Here is a 12,885-nt window from a genome sequence, read left to right on the forward strand (position 1 = left end):
GTAATCATCCCAGCGAATAAAAGCTCTCGTGATAGGAGCCAACTTTAAGGGTGTGTTGAGTAGAATCTTGCAGGTGTGCAGGTAGATGATTTTGGTTTGGGAGGTTTCTCTGCCCAGCATGTGAGATCTGGGAACCTCTCATATCAGAAGCATCTCATGCTCTCTTTTTCTTGTCACTTCTTCCCACTGTGATTCCTACTGTTGTATGTGTAGAGTTATCAAGTTCTGCTCTACTTCTCTGTCCAGAGTCAGCCCTTCTGATAGGACAGGCCCAGGTTCAATGTCTAAAGCAGTAATGAGGCTTTAACATGGAAGCAAACACCACTATTTCCAGACGTTTGGCATATGAGGGACATGGGCAGATCATGACAGGCCCAGGAGTTCGTAATGCAATCTTTTAATTTATTGACCAGATAATGATTGACAGGGCCCCTCCCTACACTGTACCTGTTAACCCTGAGCTTGAAGTTCCTCTAGTTAGTGTACAAATAGCTCTTACCTTTGTAGTATCCTTTTTATGACTTTTTTAAAGCTTTTATTGCTTTGTCCATTCAATTCTCTTTGTTGTGTTTTCCAAGAAATTGTCAAATTTTCTGATCTTCGATTGTAAGTTTTCTTGTTTGGCATTCCAGTGGAATTCAGGGAGGGAGGAAAAGTAGACAGGTGTGCTCAGTCTGCCAATCTGATCCCAAGTTTTTTCTGAGTGTATAAGGACATGAGTGGATATTATTTACAAAATTAGGATCAGGCTATCTATGTAATTTTGTATTTTACTATTTTCACTAGAACAACATATGTTCTTGGAAACATTATTTTTCATGATTGCACATTTTTGTTTTATTTTTTAAAGACTTTATTTATTTAGAGAGAGAGCATGTGTGTGTGAGTGGGGGGAGAGGCAGAGAAAGAAGGAGAGAGAGAATCTCAAGCACATTCCGTGCTGAGTGTGGAGCCTGACGCAGGGCTCGATCCCACAACCCTGAGATCATGACCTGAGCCAAAATCAAGCGTTGGGTGCTTAACCGACTGAGCCACCCAGGCACCCCATCATGATTGCATGTTTTGAATGAGCCTTCATAGTTCATCAGGCTGGACTATAATTACTAATTTTCTTTATTTCTTCAGCACTGAATAATAAGGTCATTAAGGACAGAGAAAAATGTCATCCTAAAGACTAACTGAGATATCAACCATGTAGTAGCTCTATTAGTGCTCCTACCTCAATCTGATTTTTTTGTCTTTCAGTTGAATAGGTCAGAACCAAAGCAGAGACTTGGGATAGGAGATGAAGAGAGACACAGGAAAGAAGGTTAGTTTGGAAGCAGAGAAGACTAATAGAGGCATTCTTGTCTTCTGACTTGATTTCCCCCTGTCCTACTTTTTGGTGCTAGTGCAGAAGTGGATCCTAGTTGGGAAATATGGATGTTCAGCTTTTCCTTCCTCTTATCAAAGCCCTAGAAATAAGAACCTATTTTTGGAATACAGTGTTTCTTTCAGCACGTATCAAAATATGTATAAAGTATTTCGGAGGGGATGTGTTTCTACATTACAGGTTAACAAGTCTAAACATGATGTGCATCTCTCCAAGTTGCTATTTACTGTCCCAGAAGGATGAGTCATTCTCTGTTTACACTGAGGGACTGGAGTTATGTCTGTTCGCAGCCAGGAGTGTAATCAAGTTGTGAAAATGCCATGAAATAACTGTAAGTTCTCAGGGATTGTGACATGCAGAGTATTAGAAACCTTTATTTAAGTGTATTGGGATGAAGAGTTCAGTACACTTGAGCGAGTGTTGGAAATCAAGACAAAAAGGCAAAAGACAACACTGTGTTCACAGAAAAGATTTATCATCGGCCCAGGATAATTTTTCAAATTTTATAAATATAACTGAGATTGTCACAAGCAGATGAGTCCCCTTTTCTATCCACAAAAACTGAAAAACAAATCCAGGGTCTTATTTTTCTCTCTTTTTTTTTTCAATATATCTATTTATTTAATGTGAGTCACCAGTGTCTAGTACAGACTAGAAAAATGAATAATTCATTAAAAACAGTCCTATTTTTCAATGAGAAACTGAGATTTAATTATAAATTACTATCTCAACACATATAGTAGCCTCCCACACTTTTCCAAAAAAATCAATAAGGGCCCAAATTTGTTTATTTCTTGAAAGACGAGTGAAAGAAGGATGGAGGGACATCTTGCCACTGGTCCATAGGAAGGGAATAACTTGGTTTAAATTGAAATATGTATAGTTTCTCACGTTTCTCACTTTTCACGTGGCTGGATGTGAAAAACATATCTAAAACAATTGTAATTGTAATGTGTTGAGTTCCACCATGTGCCAGGTACCATTCATTTATTATCTTTAATTCTCACAACAACATTGCAAGATAAATATAAGCTCCCACTGGGATTGGAGGCGGCTGATTCTGCGGAGGACCAGCAGCCAAGGTCATTTAGAGCCAGTCTGCAAACCGACAGCTAGCTGGGTCCATATCCTATCTATATCCTATCTATATCCTATCTATCCTACCTAGATATCCTATCTATATCCTATCTATATCCTATCTTCATCTTACCTTATGATGCCTCTCTTGACAACTGACTTTAAGGCTGGCAATTTTACTTGGTTGGGTTACAATTGATAAAATTATGAACTGCTCTTTCTAATGGATTTTTTAAAAAATTATAGACTTGCGGTATTTATTGATCACCTACCATTTATAAGTGTATCACTCAGCATGGGCTAGGCTTTGCTTCATAGCAAACAACCGTAGATGTCAGTGAGTTTAAATAACGAAAATTTATTTCTTGTTCACTCAACATGTCCATCATGGGTCAGCTGGGGCTCTGCTATAAGTTGGCATTATCCCAGCAGAGGGAGGAGCTCTTCTCCAAAACATGCACAGTCACAACGGCCAAGAGAAAAGACAACGCTGAAGGGTCTTGCATTGGTGATTAGAATTTTGGCCCAAGGGGTCACACACTGCTTTACATACAACTCAGTGGTGACAATGGACTACATGTCTCTAACCAAGCATAGGGGTCCAAGAAGGGCAAACCTACTAGGCCCAGAAGACTCTAATAGTCAGAAATAGTTGGTGAGCAGCACTAACTATCAACAGGAATGCAGCTAGGTGCTGGGAGGAACACAAAGAATAAGACATGGTCTTTGCTCTTAGAAAGCGTACTGTTGAGACAGGGAAAAAAAAGCTACCTTAATGCAAAGAAGAGTAAGTGCCAAACTAGTAGAAGCATCGTGTGAGAGGATTATAGAGGAAAGAGTTCGTGTTTTTTTTTTTTTTTTTTTTTTTAAAGATTTTATTTATTTATTTGAGAGAGAGAGAATGAGAGACAGAGAGCATGAGAGGGAGGAGGGTCAGAGGGAGAAGCAGACTCCCTGCCGAGCAGGGAGCCCGATGCGGGACTCGATCCCGGGACTCCAGGATCATGACCTGAGCCGAAGGCAGTCGTTTAACAAACTGAGCCACCCAGGCGCTCAAGAGTTCGTTTTTAATTGATTTAATTCCATTGTTAATTTTAAGTGGCAAGAAGCCTTTGCAGGGAAGAATACAGATGAGCCTTAAAAGCTTGAAGGGTTTCAAAGCATCGAAGGATATTTTAGGGAGAAAGCTATTCCAACTAAGGGAACTGCGTGAAAGGGGTTGGCATGTTCAAGCCAAGATGGGTATAGTGGTGGGAAAGGAGAGGCAGGTGGGTAAGATGAGCAGTGAAATCAAGGACAGAAAAAGCCACTTGGAGGCAGATCGGGGAAGTGTCTGCGCCACATAAGGAAACTGTGCCTTTATACTGAGGTTGCTATATTTAATCAGAACTATCTCAGAGACTCTCAGATGAATCGGTGTTGTCTCAAATGAATTGCCATCTTGACATATTCACCATTCTTAGAAGGGTACGTTCTCATGCCACTTAGAGTAAAATAATAACATTGTCAGAGCAGAGCGCCTGGTATGTAACAGGTGATCAATAAAGTTGGAGGAATGAATGAGGAGGAAGCAATTTGAGAAAGGCCTTATGCATTAATCCTTTGACAGTCAAATTCTGAGTATCCCACCAATTTTTTTTAAGTAGGCTCCACACCCAGCGTGGAGCCCATTGTGGGGCTTGAACTCACGACCCTGAGATCAAGACCTGAGCTGAGATCAAGAGTTGGAAGCTCAACCTACGGAGCCACACAGGTGCCCCAACTCCTATTTTTTTTAAACAAAGAATGAAAATTCCTGAAGAGAGCTGTTCGTTTTAAGCCTCAGTAAAGTGTCATCCAATTCTATATGCTTAATGCCTTCTCTGTCTTCCTTTCTTCACCTAAGGTACGTCAATTCTTTTAACATTTCCTTTTAGGTTCAATGCTCCAATTCTTTAACTAAATTTGTCTTTTCTCTGCAATTTTTTCTAGGCCCTCTGTGTGTCTCAGGATCTCAGAGCCTCCAATTCTGGACAAAGTCACTAAATGAGAGCTTGCCCCAACCCTTCAGATCTGCTGGGACCTCGGGGAGAGGGTTACCCCCACTGCTTGTAGGTAGGAGTTCTCTTCTCGAGTCTACAATCCTATAGACTCAGTAAAAGGAACTATAGTAGGAAACAAACAAAATTTAAAAAACAAACAGAACCCACCAATCCTGCCTAGGGCTGTTCAAGAATATAGAACTTTCCAGCAGCCGAGGGACGTTGTCAGCTCTGGGCTAGGATTTTACACCTTATGGGAACAGAACAGGGTGACCTGAAGGAATAATATTGATAGCTTGAGTTGGTCACAGCTGGGAGCTCGCTGTGTTTATCCTAAAACACTGCTCTGCTTCCTTATGCAGAAAATAAAAAGAGGATCTGTTGGGTCAATTAAGCAAAACCTTGCAAAGCATGTGTCTGGGGTTCGTGGCCTAAGAACAAGTGGTAGAAGGAATGGACAGACAGCAGGACAACAGGATGCAATCTGGTAGACACTGTGAGTCCTACTGCTGTCTCAGCCGGTGCTTCTCAAACTGCCAGTCCATGCGAGTCACCTGAGAATCTCGAGAACGTGGATATTCGGATTCAGCGGGTCTGGGGTGGGGCTTGCAGTTCCGAAGCTCTAAAAGCTCCCAGGTGATGCCAATGTTGCTGGTCCCTCCTGAACCACACTTGAACTAGCAAGCAGTCTGGGTAACTGCTTCACCTAGCTTCTTCCTTGGTAGAGCCCTAAAGGTCAGGTGTTTACCCACACTGTGTTCAGGGAGCGTAATCCCTCTGCGGCCTCACGGGATGAGCGTGAATTTGTTAATCAGCCTCAGCCCATCATGGTAATTGTACCCCCTAAGCCAGTGATTGGCTTGGGGCGAGTCATGTGAACCATCCTGGTCAACGAGATAAAAGGGAAGCCTGGGGTGGGGGAGAAGAGGAGGAAATGTTTCTTGCCCTGGTAAAGTGACCTAAGGTGGAAATTTGTCCCTTCCGGGCTCTGGAGGTTACCTGCTGAGGACGGGATTCTAGGAGCTGCTGTATTCATCTTAGAAGTGTAACGGGGGATTTCCCTGGCCCCTTCCACCTACCTCTTTGTTGGATCCTCTCTTTTTTCTAGACACCACCTACTCTAGTTGAGCCTTGAACATTAGAATCTGGCCAGGCTCTATTTTGGATCCTCTTGTGTTCTCATCAGGCATTCTCCTAATGAGAATTTTCAAACTGTAGGGTAGCAACTCACGGTCAGGTCATTAAATCAACCCAGAAGCCTCTGACCTGCACTGGGAGAAAGAACAGAGTATCACGGAACATCACACGTGGCAGAGGTAAGAATTAGGGTAATTTTTTTTAAGAATTAGGGTAATTTTTGTTTGTGTGATAGAAAATGTATTTCTTATTGTAGGTCTTCTTCAGAAAGTTTGAGAGCCACAAGTCCTTGTGCTCTGATATATTGCTATGATTCTCAAATTTCTCTACCTCTGTTTCTATTTGCGTATCTTAACCAGTTCTAAACTTTTACCTTCCCCCGCCTACTCCACATGTGCTCTCAGAAAGCTCAGCAGTCCACAGTCCCTATGGTCACCCACCACCCACTCCAAACCTCCTCCCCCTCCTTGCTTCTTGCATCAGGAAAGGGCACTACCATCCACCCCCCACCCAGGCAAACTGAACCTTGGGAGTCACTCTTGGCCCTTCACACCCAAAATACTCTGTCTCCAAATTTTGTTTCACTCCTATGTCTCTTTCAAAAGGTATCTTTCAAGTATGGTTCCTGCTTCCCCGTTAGTGCTAGGGTTTTGATCCAAAACACTGTCCTCTCCCTACCTAACTCAGCCTTTCCATAGCTCCTCTTAGCCCTTTCCACTTTCCAATCTGTTCTCATGCTGGAGCCAGAGGGACCTATTAACCATGTCACTTCTCTGATAATTGAAGGGTGAAGCTACCAATCAATAACCTGGCGGGTTAGGAACTCCCTAACTGGTCCCTGAGCCATCTCCCTTGCGTGGTCCTCCCGCTTCCCATCCGGGGCTGCCCTCAACCTTTCCTACGTACAGTATTGCCTCGTATTTGGGCCCCTGGAAATGCTTTTCCTTTCAGGAACTCTCTTCCATCATCTCTTAATGCATCAAACCTCCCTTATTTGTTGAAGTCTCAGAAGGCTGTTAACTCCTTAGGAAGTCCTTCTTTGGCTCCTGGATAAGAATAAGGTTCTTCCAGCATAAAGAGCAGCATAACTGGAATTGTTTACCTGTTCTCAGGTTCTAAGGTCTTTTTCTGCCTAAGACTATAAGCTTCATCAAGGCAAGGCCCGCATCTGCTTTTTCTCTTTGCCCTGGAACCACAGCACCAAACCCGGTAGCTGGTATATGGCAATAGTTTGTTTTTTAAATAGATAAAAGAGGTGTTCGAGAAGACATTTCTTTGATTAATTATGAGGACCGCTTGTGATGTTCCAATTTTTTTTTTTTTTTTAAAGAACAACCGAATGCCAATTGAAATATTCTGGGAGGTTTGGACCTGTTTAATATTCCAAATAAGGGCTGGCAGCCCCAGCCGAAGGTCCTGTGTCTCACAGAAGCATACATATTCATAGAGAGTCTGATTTTTGCCATGCACCTGACAGTAAGGCCCTGGCTAATCAGATTCCTACAGTGGTTCACTCTCAAGTTGACCTATCTGGGTATTATTCAGAACTCACATTCAGAGATGTGACTTTGTGACACCTGAAATAGTGTGATTCTCTCTCGTTTACACTGCCATTTGTCTTTTTTCTGTCCCTTCTGCTCCCCTGTCAGTGCTAGGCCCGCTAACAAGTCGGGCCCCTGATTTCTGATAGCGAGGCTCTGCTTACTTTGTCATGCGCTCCAACCCAGGGTACCTCAGGATGTCCCCAGGGGATGCTACCCCAATCACCTTGGCCTTTCTTTGAAGTTGAGAATGAAAATGAGTTTTCTCCGGTTGCTCTTAAGTAATCTAGTTAAATATTACAGCGTGGTTGACCCCTGCCTCCCTACATCTCCCCTTGGACGTGATTCGGGCTTGTGCTGACTGGCCTGCTGACCAGACAGACGTGGTCAAGCTGCAGAAGGGAGGTAGCAGGAAAAGAAAGGGACATACTTTAATTAAAAAAAAAAAAAAAAGGCAATTGCACGTGCCCAAAAGCCTTGGGACAGGCCATGGCGTTCCCGTACTGCATCCTGCAGACTCGACCGAGGCCGGACCTCCCACAGGGCCCATCTTCTCTTGGGCTCCAACCAGTGCAGTAGCCAGACGATGGACTCCAGCCCGTGCAGGTGAGGAGGTGCACGGCCGGTTCTCTTTCCTAATGAGCCTGTCAGGGTGTCAGGAAGGGGTGAAGTCTGGCAGCCCCTCACTCCCCACACCATGAGCTGAGACTCAGTCAGCATCTCCCAACACTTGAGGCTCCAGCCGGGCTCCACAGGGGGAAGCGTAGGTCACTGTGCTGCTGGTCCGTGCAGCCCTCCGTCCTGCATGAGGCTATGGGGAGGTCTGTGCTCCTGGAGCAAGTTCAAGTTGTCATCAAATCAAGTCCCCAGCTGTGTTTCCCTTGCTCTGTCCATGTAAGCTTTGGGGAGACAGAAAGGCCTGAGGGGGCTGCTGTGTCCTCTCAGCTTCGGGGAATGATCCCTGCTGTGGTGCTTGGAGGGGGTGGGAGGGGTGGGGGCAAGCTCCAGGGAAGTCTTCTTGCTCTTTTTTTTTTTTTTTTTTTTGAAGGTTTTGTCAGAGCGAGCGCACACAAGCGGGGGTGGGGGGGTGGGGGGGAGGGTGGCAGGCAGAGGGAGAAGCAGGCTCCCCCTGAACAAGGAGCCCGATGCGGGGCTCGATCCCAGGACCCTGGGATCATGACCTGAGCCAAAGGCAGACGCTTAACGACTGAGCCACCCAGGCGCCCTGGAAGTCCTTTTGCTCTTAATAACCACTTTGCTTCTGGGTACTATTTACTTTATTTCCACTTAATATTTCATACTCTCCCTCTCTTTGCTTGGTCCTTACTCTTCGGCTCTCATTCCTCTCCTCCCTTGTTCTAGTCGAATGCTTTTTGGTGAAATAAAGTGTTTCTCTGTCTTCACATGCTTCCTGAATGAGGGCCGTGCTCTATATATCAAACCAGAGCAGCCTTGGCTTATTTACATCGGGGTCCCTGGGAACAGACACGGAGATGGAGAGCTGCACAGAGCAGGTTTCTAAGGAGTACCCGGAAGGAAGTGCAGGTGTCCTCAGGCAGGGGAGAAGCTGACCCACAAGGGGGCTGCCCCCAGAGGTCTCAGCCAAGCCTGCAGGGAGCTCTGGAGCTGGATGGCCTTCCAGAGGTGTCCCACACAGAGGCCAGGGGCCGGGCTTTGGGAATGGGATTATTCCCACATCAGGCAGATTGCTTCAGTGGAGGGGCTCCTGGGGGCTGGGAGCTGCAGCGAGCTGCCCGTAAGTGGCTTTCCCAGCAGCTGCAGGGGGGTGCCCCAGCTCTGCCTCAGGGGCTACCCCTGTGTCTGCTACAAGGCTCCATCTGGTCTTCAGACACACGTCCTGGTTATTCCCCACAAAAAGTTGGGGGGGACTCAAAGTTGGGGGGATTTAATAAGGGGGATTCATGAGACAGTTGTTGGTGAGGCTGACAGGAGAAAAAGGGATGTGTAGGTAGTAACTGCAGGAAGGAACCCCCACTCCTGGAGCTGGAGGAAGGAGGGACCCAGAGGCTTGAAGAAGGGGGTCTGTGGAACAGGGGTCCCCTGAGAAAGCAAGCCCCAGCGGCTGTTGGTACTTTTGCAGGTGCAGCCAGGCTGAGTCTGGATGGGGGAGGAGAGCAGGGATCCACCACCAGCTGTTGCTGCTGGGGTGAAAGGGGCAGTTGTGGCGAGGCTGGTGGTTCCAGCAAGCCAGTTGGAGGCCGTGAGACCCTTGTGCCCACCTTCTGCCGTCCCCGGCGCCCTCTGGTGCCCCCTACTGGCAGAACCTGACACGAAGGCGGCGGACAAAGAAGACCCGCCCAGCACCATTCTGCAGAAAGCGGAAGGGTAGGTAAGATCTTAGTAACGGGCACATCTGGCAGTTTGCTGTCCATGGTCGGGCACAGTACCCACCAAGGAGATGCACCTCAGCCGCCTTTTTGAAAAGGGCCAGGTGCCCTCAGTGAGCCCGATCCCCACTAGCCAGTGTCTCGTTCCTTTACCTTCCCAGCCAGGTCCTGGTGGACATTTATTTGCCTGCTACCCTTGTATGAAAATACTGTTCTCCACGCCCACCCCACCCCACCCCCCATCCCAAAGATCAAGACCCTTTTTTGAGAAGGGATCCCAAAATGAGCATGAGCATGAGATTTAATGTTGAAAACTTTTATTGTCTCCAGGACCACCTCCTGCTATTGTTTGTCCTGGGATTAATTTCTCCTCTGTCTCCCTGCCCAGGCCACAGGAACCCTCTCCCGGCCCCTCTAGATGAGAGAGGTGGGAGGCCTTCCCATTCCTGATTTTTTTTTCTGGAACTTATATGCACCACTCCGCCCTGGGGTTTTAACCTGTCGCTCAGGCTCCTGTTTCGTTCCCCTCATCCTCAATCTCCTGTGAGGAGGGGGCTGAGAAGGCCAGGCCTTTTTCCACCCCAGGCAGCCCAGCAAGTTCTGTCTCTAGGAATCAAGGGAATTTTGATTCTCTTGAGACAGAGCAAAGCCCTAAGTGGAACTATTCTCTTTGGTATGGATTTTTTGGGGGGGGGGAGAATTGATGTAATCAGGGTTTGGCAAAAAAGGTCACATTTTTCTGGCCTTTAAGAAAGGCTACAATTGTTATAGCAAATTACTAGATCGCATTGAAGCCAATACTTGTTTTGGAAATTAAGATCCTGGAGCCCAGCGTGGGGAACTAAGGGTTATAGGGCTTGAGTGTCTTGCAACTATGAGGGCCCTGGAGTGGCTGGTTCAGGAGGAGACTGAGGGCACCGGGTGGGAAGAGCACAGTGTGGCCGGAGGGGCCTGGGTCTGGCTGCCTGTCACTGCTTATGGGCCTTGGGCAGGTTCCTACCACCCTGAGGCTCAGAGTCCTGACCTGTGACCTGAGGGGGGGAATGGATCCTGTGATCTCTCTTACTTTCCTACAGTTTTCGGATATTCAGATTTGAAGTTTCCTTCTCTCCTTACCCCCTACTTAGGACCCCCCCCAGCGGATGAGCAGATTCCTCATATCCTCAGCCCTCCAGCCATCACCTGTCATGGCTGAATGTGATTTGTCACCTCACCCCCCAGCCTGCCCCGCCTCGGCTGAAGCACGAACACGCGAGAGAGCCTGTGTGTGTGCTTACATCCAGCACAGAACTAAGGTATGTTAAGACATGACTTTTCTCTGCTCCCAAGAAGCGACCATTGACCATAATGATTTGAGTACCTACTGTGTGCTGGGCTTCCTGTATGTTATGTCTAAATCTCCGAGGCTTGTCTCATTTTGAGCTACAAAACTGAGGCTCAGGGCGCTTGGATGACCCAGGGACAAAATGGGGTTTGGAATCCAGAGCGCATCATAAGAAAATTACATTTAATAAGAACATTATGTTTAAAAGTCTTTCATTCGTCAGGATTATGTTGAAGAGAAGGTTTCACTGTGGTATTAATGCTTATTTTAAGTTTTTTTCTTCTTTGTTTTGTCTTTATATTTTGGTTTTGACGTATTTTTTAACACTTTTGTAACACCTTCTCTTCCCTCCCCACTTCCTCTTAACAAAGAGAGAGCAAATCTTTGACTTTGGCAGGCAAGAGAATCAAGCTAGAAGTTAATGACATTGTTTTGCATGTGTTGTATACATTTTCAGAGTTACCTCCTATTTATGGCAAGGGATACTGATTTCCCATTTACAGTTAGAGACATGGTTTCCTTTCGAAATAAACTCAAGTTAAAAAAACTGCATTGGTGTGCTTGGGTAGCTCTGTCCGTTAAGCGTCTGGCTCTTGATCTCAGCTCTGGTCTTGATCTCAGAGTCTTGAGTTCAAGCCCCACATTGGGCTCCACACTGGGCTTGGAGCCCACTTAAAACAAAAACAACAAAAGCTTGCATCAAGTTAAAAATAGAAATACCTAATAATGAGGTGGTACTTGGTTATAACAAATAACATGAGGGCATGACCTTACATAACCTTTCTGAACATCTAGACGGTATCTTTGTGATGCATCTGCATGACATTTAGAGCAGATTGCCATTTGCTTCCTGTGGGTCTCTGGAGGAAAGGCACGCTGGGCAAGTCATGACAACCAGGGGCATCTAACTTTGAAATACACATTTATTGGTAAAAGCTGTGCCTAGTTTCCCACTGTTCTGTAAAATCGCAGAGTTTGGGGGAAATTTTACTGTAGTCTATGGTGATTAGCATGCAATTTCGCCTCTTTAATATTCAAATTGTGTTTATTACTATAAGGAGCTTACAGCCTTTGAAGTACTTTATTTTTATCACGCAAACCCTGCTGTCTCCTCCTCCACACACCCACAGGACACACAGAGCGGCAGTCAAATGTTGGAGCCTTTACCAAGTACAAAGCTTATTACAAAAAGTCCAGGGACTTGTAGAGGACGTATCTTACTCTCGTGGGGCATAATTATGATGTGGTAAAGCTTTGGTGTCTTCTGAAACACCCAAACGTCTGGAAATACAAAGTGGAATCTATGTGTAGAGGTGAACCTTTTAAAAGAGGTCATGGGGACTGATTTTGGTGTTATCATGGAGTTTCAGGAGGAATTAACTTCCAACAAGCCGCCATGTAATTTTGGAGGTTAATGGCTGGTGTGGGGTGTTGGTCGCAGGAGACTGAAATGAAGCTTTACCTGGGCTCTCAAGAATATTTGATAGTCAAAGCAACTATTAGGTCTTCAGCGTAGAAAGTAAAGGAGCATACTCCATGATACGTAAGGTTACAAGCATACCAAAAAGACAAGTATACAGAGACAGCTTAGTATTGCTCTTAGGGAATAATTGGCAACAGTAGAATTATGTAGGACAGCATGGTCTCCTGACCAGCATAGTCAGCATTCTCCAGGAAGACAGACTGTCAGGGCCCACCCCAGAACTACTGATTCTGGAACTCCTGGGAGAGGTCCCAGCGAGGTCCCACACAAGGTCCAGCTTGTGTTTTAACAAGCCTTTCAGGTGATTCTGATGCATACTGTAAGGTCGGTTTGCATTTTACACATTACATCTGTCTAAAAATACTTCTGCCATATGCTGACCGTAGACATAAGTAAACACAGAATGAGCATTAGTTCCTTTTTCCTTTTTCCCTTTGCATGCCGAAGAAAATAAATACAATCCTCTTCTAGACTAAAGGAGGATAACTTTGCCATCCTGACTCCATTCTCTAGGGCAACCACAGTGTTCTAGAGCCCAGGGCTTGACTCAGAATAAAGAATAAGAACATTGTGATTGTTATT

Source organism: Phoca vitulina, unplaced genomic scaffold (assembly GCF_004348235.1).
Source record: "Phoca vitulina isolate PV1807 unplaced genomic scaffold, GSC_HSeal_1.0 scaffold37, whole genome shotgun sequence".
NCBI lineage: Eukaryota > Metazoa > Chordata > Mammalia > Carnivora > Phocidae > Phoca > Phoca vitulina.